We start from the raw sequence: 14525 nt of genomic DNA, 5'->3' as shown, positions 1-14525 counted from the left end.
TCATGTTGTAGATATGTTTAGATAAATTTAGCAGAGTGGGGGTTGTATAAATAATTGATTTTAATTCAAATGTTCAGGTTTTGAAACCTTTTTAAGACGACCTGCTGTCATGTTGGGTTCATGTCTTTTACCCACATGCAGAACAGTCAGGAGAACAGGACATCAGATAAAGTTCATTTTAACAATGATGGAATATGAGATTGGGTGGTTCTTGTCCAGAGGATGGAAGCCAGGGTCATCTGCACTACGTAGACAGTGATGGTGAGTTTGAGGTGAATCAGACAAATGGGACTTCAGAGGAAAATGGAATGATCTTACTTGATGAAACGATGAGTTTCCACCAGGAGGGAATTACTGTGGTCTCTTTGCAGGGGTCCTTGAGACGATCCAGGTTCCAGTGTGAGATCCAGATGGAGAGTACTTGGAAGTAGATGATAGAGGCTGCAGTGGAGGGCGGACAGGTAAGTTCAGTGAGAGGAGAGGAGCGAGTCATGCAAACGGGAACAGTCAACGATTCTTCAACAGAGGCGGAGAGGGACTCTGGCAACCAGTGAGTAATAATCCAAGACGTCACGAGGGGAAACCAGAAAGCTAGGAACTCGAGTCACACTGTGGGTAAATCCAAGGCGCCACAAGGAAACACCTGAGAGAGAAGCAACAAGGAAATATTACTAGAGATATTCTCAGAGGAACTGACTCAGAGGGGCTCAGAGCACCTTAACTGGCAAACACTCAGGCACCAAAGTGCTGGCAGTCCGTTCCTCATACACTCCTAGATGATGAGGTGATTAATCACAGGTGCACTGATTCAGTCAGCAGGCACGCGCTGAAAGTAGTGCAGCCTCTAGGCAACATCTAGTGGATGAAGAGGGAAGCAGCAGGCAACAAAAATCCCCCCAAAGAGCCAAAAACCAAAAACCCTGGTTCCCAACACCTGCAGCAGAATATCGGCTGGTTGCCTGTTGCAGGGCGCCGTTGCTCTACAGGAAGATCTCAAAGGAGAGCAGCAGTTCACAAATACCACTGTTCCACAAATATTCTGGTTTTAAAATCACAGTTTGGTATGTTTTCAGCACACTTCATTCAATTAAAATAAATGTATGCTTTTTAATTTGCTCAGCTGTAAACACAGAATCTTATTGAATTTGTGAAACTAATTTAATTGAATTGTTTTAGGTTCTAAAACCTGAAGTTGAAAGAACGGATTAGAGATGTGGTGGTATTGTTTCTACTGGATAAGGTCAGATAAACAGTTTTCCGGTGGTTCTGTTGGATCATCCATCCGCCTATCAGTGCTGATGCTTAGACACTTTCTCTGTTATCTCATTTTATATCCAACATTTTTTTGGCACCCATGCACTTTTCAAATTATTCAGTTCATTAAGGACATCACAGCTATGACTTATGATATTAATACTTTACACTAATTACAATATTCAGCTTTTGCTTTCAGTTTTTGCTCAAATGCACTGAAAATCTCAACAGCTCTGCAAAACTGAGCTAAACTTGGTTCTCTTTGAAAGCTAACTACTTCAAGCTCGACATGCTGAAGCCTGAGGAAATATCCACCAAATTCCTCTTGAAGCAGGTGGCAAATCTCTGGAGTAACTTTTCAGAAATAAAGCCGTTGAGAAAAGCTCTACCTGTCAGGAAAATTACGGTGTTTGCCAAGCATTTAGACAGTTTATCCTTTTAAAATAGTTTTGCTTGGAAATAGTTTTTTCCACGACAATCACATTCTTGCAACTTTTTTTACAGTTGACTTGAAATGCTTCAGGAAATCTCAGTAAAAACTTTCCGCTTGCAGCATTCACAACCTTTGCAGGACATGCAAATTTTCTACATATTTTTTACAAGTTAATTCTGCACAAACCTAATTGTCATCTAGAAGCTATACAACCCTGGAAATATAAAACAAACTAAGAATAAGAGATGGGTTAGAAGAATATAAACTGAAGGTTATGACTTCCGTTATACACACGCTGGAGTTTCATGGTTTACATTTTCATATATTATAGATTCATTGGGTATGTGAAAAAATGTACCTTTTCTTGTTTCCTTTAAAATCTTCAGTATAATTTTATTGTTTCCAGCTTTTAGTTTTCAGCTGAAACCAATTCTCTAATAATCACAATAAAATGTTTATCTAAGCATAATTAACTGAAGATGATGAAGTAGCTTCATCACACCGTCAGGTCCAGCGGTTACTTTTGCTGACGATTGAGCAGCAGGGGGCGCTGTTGCAGAAGGATTTACCAATAATTACTTTCGTTCTTGGTAGATGTTTTTTGCATCCAGGATGTATAACAGAAGCAAAGGAAACAAGCAGCTCCACTGATGAAACAGAGGATTGGACTTCAGAGCCACTGAAAGTAAAACGCGCCGTCCGTAGTTCACCGTTTAACCGGTAGCCAGCGGCAGCACGCAGCGGATCGGCTCCATAGCTCAGTGGTTAGAGCACTGGTCTTGTAAACCAGGGGTCGCGAGTTCGATCCTCGCTGGGGCCTGGATTTCTTCATTCCTTTTGGTTTAGTTGGGGTTTTTTTTCTACATCACACAATATAACATTAATATTTTGAAAACCCAGTACCCATTACCTGTAAACAGTAATTTATTATTATTCAGGTTTCCAAAATCTGTATACATTCTGGGTTATTTTACGGCCAATAAAAATAAAACTATGACCCCTTATAATAAAACTCCAATTAAAATAAAGAATATATAACTGAAAGTGAGTATGTATTTATAAGTACTATTTCTTTATGAAAATTATATTTGGATCGAAGCAGTATCCTTATAAATAACCTATGATGCTACACAAATAGAAAGTTGCCTTTTGTTAGTTGGTTTCTAACAAAAAGAAACCAATTAGTTTCATTCAGTAACTTCTGCTTCCTAACACTAGATGTCAGCATTGCACTTGTTGAATCTGAATGTAGGCTTGCAGTCTCACAGGTTCAAACTGAAATGAGCCCTTGTGCAATAAGCTTGAAAATGTCCCGTTTTGACTTGGTTTTTGAGCTATACCTGGTTATCTACGCAGTCATTGGGAGAGAGGCTGGGTACAAGCAGGACAATCACCAGTCCACCCTATTTTCAGTTTAAATGCAGATTTGTTGGCACAAAAACTGTTAATGTGCAGAAAGTTGTGCTTCATGTTAAAATGTTAATTTGACAGACATTTTTTTAAAGCCAGTTTTAATTTTGTTTGAATCAGCAACATGGTGCATATTTTGAAATAGAGTTTGTTTTCTAAGCCAGTGAGAATCGATAAGGAATCAAATCGACAAGTGAGCTCAATAAACGAGTCGGTGTTAATAAATCCCTATCAATTCCCAGCCTTAACAATGATGTAAATTTTCTGCTCCGTTATAGAACTGCAGATCTAGATCTGCTTGTAGTTTTAGCAATGGAGGAAGGGAACGAAGCCGTTCAGCTTCCAAATATCGAATTAACATCAACAGCTGCAGGGGAGGACGGGTGTTTACAGCGCAGGCGATTTCCGCTAAACACATTCTTGTTTAGCGGAGAATGTGTTTCTCCGCTAAACAAGAATGCGGCGGGCCCCGCTGGGCCCCGACTGCCATAAAATCAGTCTTGTAGCTCTGAAGGCTATAAGTTCAGTCTTCAGAGCTACAAGTTTGAACTTATAGCTCTTTCACACTCATAGCACTTTGCACCAGAGTCACAGTCACCCATTGATACACAACATGGGGTTAAAGCTGAAATCGAACCTACAACCTCTCAATCACAAGACAACTTCCTGCAGAGCCAGAGACAGGTAAGCTTCATAGCATCAAACGTTAGCTGTTGGATAAGATGTAAAATCGTTTCTCACCAGCGGAGGGCTGGTTTCCACCAGGGTCCACTCAGGGGAAATGTGATCTATGCTGGAAGAAATGGATGCAGAGTTTGGAAAGTGTTGTAGCCAAGACATGAAAGACACTTAATTTCATTTTTCATTCACACACCTTGTGATCTGTGGCTTCACTCCAATCTGCTCTGCAAAATTTGATTCCTCAACACAGCAATAAAACACCTTCCTACTTTTCAGAAGTGTATGAAAAGTAGGAACAGCTCCTTGGCAGGAAGACATGATGACCCCCCCGTTGGTTCTGAAAATTAAACTCAGATGTTTCTTGTTTCGTGATTGTGGCAGCAGATCTCAGGTTTGTTCATGCCTTCTGGTCAGCAGGTCACTTACATCGGTCAGAAAACAAAGATCAATGCCATCGAGTGATTTATTGTTTACTGCTGGTCTCTGATCCGCTCCGTCCGCTGAGTCTCCAGCAGTGAGTCTGCAAAGAAAAACAGGAGCCGTTTCTGTCGCTGCCTCCGTCCTCCTCAGGCCTCCTTCACAGCCAAATGTTTGCTTCTCATTAAGTTTCAGCAACAGCTGGATTTCCTGACATCGGGTTGCCCTGCTGACCCCTGACTGCCATAAAATCAGATAAACCCAGGAACAGAGATGAAGGTGAAAGGTCGGGCGGACTGATGTCTCTGCAGCCAGGCTGGTCTGGATGAAGGCAACGCTTTCAGAAAAACTAAGTAACTGAGACTTAGACAGCCTGGGACACTACGGAGGGTCAAGAGGTCAGCCTCTTCGGATGAAGATGTTTCTGCCAGCAGAGTCAAGCTTGTTCAGTGAGGGCCGTGACAGCTTTATGCTCTGAGGTTAAAGGTCATGTCCCACATTTAAATCAACAGGAAAAGGTTTTCTTAATAACCAAACCAACAGAACTTGTCTTAGTTTAATTGAAAATATTTCTAATCGTTGTTCTGCTGACTCTCGGGGAACCTTAAGAATAGGGTGAATAACCAGGAAGTGACCCGGTTCAGCTCATTCTGAGCCCGTTCTGTTAGATCTGTTAGAGTTTATCCTGAGGTTCCCCGTAGCTTCGTTTGGACTGGAACTATTAACCCTTCAAACACCAGTAAAAACAACTTTAAATCTATTCTGAAACACACAGCATGACGCAGAATGTAGAATGTTGCTGCATCTGCATTTCGTAATGCGACGGAGTTCTGGTCTGCTTAGTTGGACCAGACGACCCAACTGGTCATTTACCAGTTCAGCTGGAATAAAATCCAGTTTCATCGTCGGCCACTTGAGCCTAGAGGTCAGGACGTCTTGCAGATGATCACATCTATTCAATTCCACATTTTAATACGATGCACAAACTGTGGATTTGGAGCCAAACTGGCACTGGGGTCTCTGAGCTCGTTGCCATGGCAACCAGGTCCCCTGATCAGGAACTGAATTAACTGAACTGAACTGTGAACTAGGAAACATGATGCGCCGCTTCACGCCGACTGAAGGACGTTGTTCTTTCCGGAGCCGTTCGGGTTTGGTGGCTCAGTCGGTTCCTGTGAATCGGCGCTCGGGTTCTTTCTGGGGTTTGTGATGAATGTCTCTGAACGCTGCGCTCCTCTCAAACGTTTGGATTGGCTGTCAGGGCGGACAGACTGCTGAATTCACAGTTTCTGCTTTAAATCTTTCATTCACATCTGTTGCATTTGCAATTGTCTTGGTGTGTTCTTGTTCCTGGGCTGAAATAAACTGCATGAAGTGTTTAAAGATGCCCTGGGTCCCTGCTGATGATCCCTGCAGCTGGACTTTTGGCCCCTCAGGCATTACTGTGAAACGACGAGCTGCCAACTAAATCACTTCCCACATGTTATTTTAGCCTTTGCAGGTCGGACTCCTCGGCTTTCAGCGGTTCTCTCTGCGATGCAAACGGAGGAATGACATGTAGAAAAAGAAAACAAGATTAGTTGATGAAACATGATTCACTGAACAGACTTGGAGAGAAAAAAAAGTCACATTTTGATTGGAACCTGAAAACTTTAATATGTTTGATGATTTTACAATAAAATGGAAACAGCTGAAATGTTCTTGCATACCTACTGGTGTAAGCAAGAGTGAGACAAATAATTACAACACAACTGTAACCATGGAGACGTTTTCATGCAACAAGAAATCTTCCTCCTGAAATAAACCTCTGGCCATCAGAATTCATCTGAACGCCTGCAGCAGCTGAAGCTCCTGGATCTGACCGGAGTCCGGCTCCCTCCAGGTACTTGGACTCCAGATCTGGTTCTTTCCATTCTGATCTAGATCTCCTGATCTATATTAGAGCGTAGATGCTCCTTCACCAGATCAACACCCTGACTGCTGCAGAACGTCTTCAGAAGCTTCTTTTTAATCTCCAAGTTGCCACAGTAACAGTCAAACTCTAACAAGGGGCAGAGAACTGTAGAGACATAGTTTAGAGAAAGCAGCTCAGCTTTCCTTAGACTTTAACTGAACCAAAGCAGTGGACCAAAATGGCTCCATCTTACATCACTTGTATTGCTAAATGTGGCTGCTGTCGGCGGCAGTTATATAGTTTTAGTAATTCCATGGTTTAAGTTAAAGTGATGTAAAATATTTTATGTTTATTAAAGGTTGTACAAATGTTTCCAGAGGGCAACCAATGTTTAATTTGCTGTTTCGTTTAGGTACATATTTTTAGTAAAATTATCTTAATCTCATTACATTTTTTAACAAGAGCATCAATACTGGAGTTCAAAGTTTCAAACAGCCTGATATTTTCCTTGGCGTCATTATAACCATAAATGTTACCAATAAGAAAGAGATTTATCATGTGATAACCGTGAGAATAGAGTGTCCAGCTGGGTCAGCTTCGGTGAAGATGCTGCTGCTGCTGCTATTAAATTTGTGTTTCAAAGTTCCTGGGCCTCCTCAGCTCTTCTCCCCACTGAGCTTTCCAACATTTATAGTCACTATCAATTCAATGAGTCTCTTGAAGCAAACAAAAATCAGCACCACAATTTTAGGCAAACAGAAATAAAGCTTTTCTTTTAGTGATTTCCTTCAGTCCTCCAACATTAACTGAGAAGAACTTTAACATAGTAAAAAAACAAGATAAGTGTCTGAGTTTTAGTCGAACTTAACTGGGAACATAAAACTTTTCCTCCATAATAGGTTGAATGGGATCCGACCAAACAGTTATTTAATTTCCTTGCTGTCCACAAAAGCTCGTCCTCGATCTTCTTATCCTTGCGGGTTTGTTGGATTATTGGCCACGGTTGGCTCCGTTTCTCTCACAGAAAGATCTTTGGACAGGAGATTTCTTTGCTTCAAGCAGCCAGAATTCGTTGCCATTTTCCAGATCAAGTTGCAGAAATGCCATCCATCCATCCATCCATCCACCTTCTTCCGCTTATCCGAGGTCGGGTCGCGGGGGTAGCAGCTTCAGAAGGGAGGCCCAGACTTCCCTCTCCCCAGCCACTTCTTCCAGCTCTTCCGGGGGAATCCCGAGGCGTTCCCAGGCCAGCCGAGAGACATCATCCCTCCAGCGTGTCCTGGGTCTTCCCCGGGGCCTCCTCCCGGTGGGACGTGCCCGGAACACCTCACCAGGGAGGCGTCCAGGAGGCATCCTGACCAGATGCCCAAGCCACCTCAACTGGCTCCTCTCGATGTGAAGGAGCAGCGGCTCTACTCTGAGTCCCTCCCGGATGACTGAGCTTCTCACCCTATCTCTAAGGGAGAGCCCAGCCACCCTACGGAGAAAACCCATTTCGGCCGCTTGTATCCGCGATCTCGTTCTTTCGGTCATGACCCAAAGCTCATGACCATAGATGAGGGTGGGAACGTAGATCGACCGGTAAATCGAGAGCTTCGCTTTTTGGCTCAGCTCTCTCTTCACCACGACGGACCGGTACAGCGCCCGCTTGACAGCAGACGCTGCGCCAATCCGCCTGTCGACCTCCCGCTCCCTTCTTCCCCCATTCGTGAACAAAATCCCGAGATACTTAAAATCCTCCACTTGGGGCAGGACAGCCCCCCTGACCCGGAGAAGGCACTCTACCCTTTTCCGGCTCAAGACCATGGCCTCGGATTTGGAGGCACTGATCCCCATCCCGGCCGCTTCACACTCGGCTGCGAACCGCTCCAGCGAGAGCTGCAGATCACGATCTGATGAAGCCAAAAGGACCACATCGTCTGCGAAAAGCAGAGATGAGATCCTAAGGCCACCAAATCGGATCCCCTCAACACCTTGGCTGCGCCTAGAAATTCTGTCCATGAAAGTGATGAACAGAATCGGTGACAAAGGGCAGCCCTGGCGGAGTCCAACTCTCACCGGAAACGAGCCCGACTTACTGCCGGCAATGCGGACCAGACTCTGACACCGGTCATACAGGGACCTGACAGCCCGTATCAAAGGGCCCGGTACCCCATACTCCCGGAGAACCCCCCACAGGGCTCCCCGAGGGACACGGTCGAACGCCTTCTCCAAGTCCAAAAAACACATGTGGACTGGTTGGGCGAACTCCCATGCACCCTCCAGGACCCTGCCGAGGGTGTAGAGCTGGTCCAGTGCTCCACGACCAGGACAAAAACCACACTGCTCTTCCTGAATCCAAGGTTCAACTATCCGATGGACTCTCCTCTCCAGGACCCCTGAGTAGACCTTGCCAGGGAGGCTTAAGAGTGTGACCCCTCTATAATTGGAGCACACCCTCCGGTCCCCCTTTTTGAGCAGGGGGACCACCACCCCAGTCTGCCAATCCAGGGGAACTGCCCCCGATGTCCATGCGATATTGCAGAGTCGCGTCAACCAACACAACCCTACAACATCCAGAGCCTTAAGGAACTCCGGGCGGATCTCATCCACCCCCGGGGCCTTGCCACCGAGGAGCTTTTTAACCACCTCGGCGACCTCGCCCCCAGAGATTGGAGAGCCCAACCCAGAGTCCTCAGGCTCAGCTTCCTCAGTGGAAGGCATGTTGGTGGGATTGAGGAGGTCTTCGAAGTACTCTGCCCACCGACCCACAACGTCCCGAGTAGAGGTCAGCAGCACACCATCCCCACTATAAACAGTGTTGGTGCTGCACCACTTCCCCCCCCTGAGACGCCGGATGGTGGACCAGAATCGCCTCGAAGCTGTGTTACTTATTTGTATTGTTAATTTTACTGTTTTGTAAACCCCTTTGTTATCAATAAAGAAAAAACAAATCTTGCTGAAAAGTAAAAAAAATCCAAGATGGCGGCGAGCGTTTAGACGTTGTTTGGAACAGATATATTTATAATGTCTTCAACCTTTACAACAAAACGCTACTTATCCTACAAAGTCACCGTTTACCAAGAAAGGTCAAATGGGTCAAACTAAAGCAGAGAACGTGATGGCGGTGCTAAAGCTAGCTACCGAGGAGCAAAGCACATCTATTGGGAAATCCATTGATGACTTGAAGTCTATCAGTTTTCTCTCCACTGACAGAGAAGATATTAAAAGCACACAGCACACCTCAGTCAGCCAAGTCAGCAAAGCGGAGGAAAAGATTGAAGCACTGGAAAACAGAGTCCTGGAGCTAACAGCCGGAAGAGGCGGTGGAATCTGCGGCTCCGCGGCCCGAAGAGACGGAAGTTGTGAGGCTCACGGTGGTGGAGGTCTGTCAGAATATAATCCCAAACTACAAGAGAAGCTTCTGGAGGTGATTGATTGAGTCTATCAGCTAGGTAGAAAAGATCCAACCAAACCACATCATCTAATTCTCTATGCAGCATTTCTGCAACTTGATCTGGAAAATGGCAACGAATTCTGGCTGGAGCCAGGCCTGGAGGGGGGGCACGATGGTGAGCGTCTGGTGGCCGGGCTTTTACCCATGGAGCCCGGCCGGGCTCAGCCCGAAGAGGAAACATGGGCCCCCCCTCCCATGGGCCCACCACCCGTGGGAGGGGCCAAAGGGGTCGGGTGCACTGTGTGATGGGTGGCGGCCAAGGGAGGGGACCCTGGCGGTCCGATCCTCAGTTGCAGAAACTGGCTCTTGGGACGTGGAATGTCACCTCTCTGGTGGGGAAGGAGCCGGAGCTAGTGCGTGAGGTCGAGAGGTTCCGGCTAGAAATAGTCGGTCTCACCTCGACGCATGGCTCTGGTTCTGGAACCAGTCTCCTTGAGAGGGGCTGGACATACTTCCACTCTGGAGTTGCCCAGGGAGAGAGACGTCGGGCAGGAGTGGGCATACTTGTTGCTCCCCATCTCGGCGCCTGTACGTTGGGGTTTACCCCGGTGAACGAGAGGGTAGCGTCCCTCCGCCTACGGGTGGGGGGACGGGTTCTGACTGTCGTTTGTGCTTACGGGCCGAACGACAGTTCAGATTACCCACCCTTTTTGGAGTCCTTAGAGGGGGTACTGGAGAGTGCTCCTCCTGGGGACTCCCTTGTTCTGCTGGGGGACTTCAACGCTCACGTGGGCAACGACAGTGAGACCTGGAGGGGCGTGGTTGGGAGGAACGGCCCACCCGACCTGAACTCGAGCGGTGTTCTGTTGCTGGACTTCTGTGCTCGCCATGGATTGTCCATAACGAACACCATGTTCAAGCATAAGGGTGTCCATATGTGCACTTGGCACCAGGACACCCTACGCCGCAGTTCGATGATCGACTTTGTCATCGTTTCATCGGATCTGCGGCCGTATGTCTTGGACACTCGGGTGAAGAGAGGTGCGGAGCTGTCCACTGACCACTACCTGGTGGTGAGTTGGCTCCGGTGGTGGGGGCGAAAGCCGGTCAGACCTGGCAGGCCCAAACGTGTTGTGAGGGTCTGCTGGGAACGTCTGGCGGAATCCCCTGTGAGACGGAGCTTTAACTCCCATCTCCGGCAAAACTTCGAACACGTCCCGGGGGAGGTGGGGGACATGGAGTCTGAGTGGACCGTGTTCCGTGCCTCCATTGTCGAGGCGGCCGATCGGAGCTGTGGCCGCAAGGTTGTCGGTGCCTGTCGCGGCGGCAACCCTCGAACCCGTTGGTGGACACCTTCGGTGAGGGATGCCGTCAGGCTGAAGAAGGAGTCCTATCGAGCCTTTTTGGCCTGTGGGACTCCGGAAGCAGCTGATGGGTACCGGCGGGCGAAGCGGCATGCGGCTCGGGCGGTTGCTGAGGCAAAAACTCGGGTGTGGGAGGAGTTTGGAGAGGCCATGGAGAAAGACTTCCGCACGGCTTCGAGGCGATTCTGGTCCACCATCCGGCGTCTCAGGGGGGGGAAGCGGTGCAGCACCAACACTGTTCATAGTGGGGATGGTGTGCTGCTGACCTCTACTCGGGACGTTGTGGGCCGGTGGGCAGAGTACTTCGAAGACCTCCTCAATCCCACCAACATGCCTTCCACTGAGGAAGCGGAGCCTGGGGACTCTGGGTTGGGCTCTCCAATCTCTGGGGGCGAGGTCGCCGAGGTGGTTAAAAAGCTCCTCGGTGGCAAGGCCCCGGGGGTGGATGAGATCCGCCCGGAGTTCCTTAAGGCTCTGGATGTTGTAGGGTTGTGTTGGTTGACGCGACTCTGCAATATCGCATGGACATCGGGGGCAGTTCCCCTGGATTGGCAGACTGGGGTGGTGGTCCCCCTGTTCAAAAAGGGGGACCGGAGGGTGTGCTCCAATTATAGAGGGGTCACACTCTTAAGCCTCCCTGGCAAGGTCTATTCAGGGGTCCTGGAGAGGAGGGTCCGTCGGATAGTCGAACCTCGGATCCAGGAAGAGCAGTGTGGTTTCCGTCCTGGTCGTGGAACACTGGACCAGCTCTACACCCTCGGCAGGGTCCTGGAGGGTGCATGGGAGTTCGCCCAACCAGTCTACATGTGTTTTGTGGACTTGGAGAAGGCGTTCGACCGTGTCCCTCGGGGAGCCCTGTGGGGGGGTTCTCCGGGAGTATGGGGTACCGGGCCCTTTGATACGGGCTGTCAGGTCCCTGTATGACCGGTGTCAGAGTCTGGTCCGCATTGCCGGCAGTAAGTCGGGCTCGTTTCCGGTGAGAGTTGGACTCCGCCAGGGCTGCCCTTTGTCACCGATTCTGTTCATCACTTTCATGGACAGAATTTCTAGGCGCAGCCAAGGTGTTGAGGGGATCCGATTTGGTGGCCTTAGGATCTCATCTCTGCTTTTCGCAGACGATGTGGTCCTTTTGGCTTCATCAGATCGTGATCTGCAGCTCTCGCTGGATCGGTTCGCAGCCGAGTGTGAAGCGGCCGGGATGGGGATCAGTGCCTCCAAATCCGAGGCCATGGTCTTGAGCCGGAAAAGGGTAGAGTGCCTTCTCCGGGTCAGGGGGGGTGTCCTGCCCCAAGTGGAGGAGTTTAAGTATCTCGGGATCTTGTTCACGAATGGGGGAAGAAGGGAGCGGGAGATCGACAGGCGGATTGGCGCAGCGTCTGCTGTCAAGCGGGCGCTGTACCGGTCCGTCGTGGTGAAGAGAGAGCTGAGCCAAAAAGCGAAGCTCTCGATTTACCGGTCGATCTACGTTCCCACCCTCATCTATGGTCATGAGCTTTGGGTCATGACCGAAAGAACGAGATCGCGGATACAAGCGGCCGAAATGGGTTTTCTCCGTAGGGTGGCTGGGCTCTCCCTTAGAGATAGGGTGAGAAGCTCAGTCATCCGGGAGGGACTCAGAGTAGAGCCGCTGCTCCTTCACATCGAGAGGAGCCAGTTGAGGCTCAGGTATCTGGTCAGGATGCCTCCTGGACGCCTCCCTGGTGAGGTGTTCCGGGCACGTCCCACCGGGAGGAGGCCCCGGGGAAGACCCAGGACACGCTGGAGGGATGATGTCTCTCAGCTGGCCTGGGAACGCCTCGGGATTCCCCCGGAAGAGCTAGAAGAAGTGGCCGGGGAGAGGGAAGTCTGGGCCTCCCTTCTGAAGCTGCTACCCCCGCGACCCGACCTCGGATAAGCGGAAGATGATGGATGGATGGATGAATAAGTAACAAGACAACAATCCCAGGGTGTTATATGGCAAGCACAAACAAATCGAAAAGCAAATAAATAAATAAATAAAACTTAACTCACCTGCGACAGACTGGCGACCTGTCCGGGGTGTACCCCGCCTCCCGCCTGGAACGTAGCTGGAGATGGGCACCAGCAACCCTCCCGACCCCATTAGGGACAAGGGTGAACAGAAAATGGATGGATGGATGGATGGAAACTTAACTCAGAAAGATATTAAAGTCAGAGCACATATCTATTGTCTTAATGGATTTTCTATTTTTATAATACTGGAGAGATCTACTATAATGTTTGAATTCCTCTTTAAAGGCTGAAAAGTGAAGTTTCTGATTTGAGAATTTAGATTTATGTAGACTGCCATATTTGGCAACAAATAAAATTAGATTGATAATATCAAAATGTTTGGTTTTATTAGTGGGATAAGAGAAGAATCCAAACAACACATTTATACAAGTAAGGAGAAAATCATCAAGAATTGTTTGGGAAATAAACAAACAAATATGTTGCCAGAAAATACATGAGAAACAGCAAGAGCAGAATAAATGACAGATCTTCTTCAGAGAGTTGGCAGAATGAACAGTTTGACTCGATGTCTTTGTTGTATTGTTGAAGGAAAAACTTGCAGGGATAAAAACGACGGATCATCTTAAAAAACACTTCTTTGATCTTATTAATAATCTAATATTTAGATGGAAGACAGCAGATTTTTTCCCAGTTCAGGTTGGAGGCAAAATGATTCCAATAAGAGAAACATTAGGAACAGAGACGAGTCCTTCTGGAAAAAGACTCGAACATCCGAGTTGTTCTTTGGCTTTGTAGTGGAAAAACAGGTCTGACCAACATTAGTGTCAGCAGGTCTGGACCTGGAGGAGCCAGAACTGAAGTTACAGAAGATTTAAAATCTTTATAACATCATCAGAAACAGGAGAATGTTCCTTAGTGGGACGGGAACCAAACCTTTCTACAAGCTCAGAGTAAAACATGAAGGGTTAAAATAAAACATCAGGATTAAAAAGCTGCTGAACGAAGATGATTCCATGTTCAAACCAATTTTCCAAGAGTAAAGATGAACAGAAAGTCTCCATTGTTCCCAATATGATCAACTTTGTGCTTGGAAAGAAGCATTTGTTGGTGGAAATTAGAAAACTTTATGGGGAGTTTTCCAATGTTGTAGTTGCAAAGGAGAATAAAATTAAGGCACCAAGTTTTGAGAATAAATAATTAGCTATAAAATTCCAGATTGAGGATGAATTTTTAAGAAACTGTTTAATCCAATTTATTTTGAATGTATTCTTTAAGGTTGAAAAATCAAGAAACTTGAGGTCACAGAGTTCATATGAGTTCATTAAGATTGATTTTCTGATATAATGGATCCTATTTTCATGTCAAGCATTTTATCAATGATGTCAGTTTATTTAGAGACGAAGCTGGATGAGTTCAACAGGAGAAACTTTCTAATCCTTCCTCTGATTGATAAATCTGCTTGAAGCCAAGAATTGAGTTTCTTTTGTACATTTTCTATAATAGAGTTAAAGTTCAGAGCACTTCTAGAGTTTTTATCCTTTCTGAACCAGGAGAAAACCAGAAATCGTTTCTCCACTGAGTTTTCCAAAACGACGCCTCATTTGCTCACTATGTGACTCTTGAAAAAAGCAAATATCAGACTTTTGTTGTTTTGCAAATAAAAGTAAAGCTTTTCTTTGAACATTTTCTCTTAAACCCCTTAAAGTGGACACAGAAAACAACCTT

The 14525-nt window shown here is 47.0% G+C and overlaps 1 non-coding gene across 1 annotated transcript; it reads left to right on the top strand.

The window, feature by feature from the left end:
* The first annotated feature begins 2434 nt into the window (after nt 1-2434).
* On the top strand, nt 2435-2507 carry trnat-ugu (transfer RNA threonine (anticodon UGU)). Its single transcript has one exon. It is a non-coding gene; the product is annotated as a tRNA-Thr (tRNA).
* The last annotated feature ends 12018 nt before the right edge of the window (nt 2508-14525 follow it).

The sequence above is a fragment of the Xiphophorus couchianus genome, chromosome 19 (genome assembly GCF_001444195.1).
Source record: "Xiphophorus couchianus chromosome 19, X_couchianus-1.0, whole genome shotgun sequence".
Classification (NCBI taxonomy): Eukaryota; Metazoa; Chordata; class Actinopteri; order Cyprinodontiformes; family Poeciliidae; genus Xiphophorus; species Xiphophorus couchianus.
The sequence above is the reverse complement of the archived record's forward strand: the minus strand, read 5'-3'. Positions and strand labels throughout refer to the sequence as shown.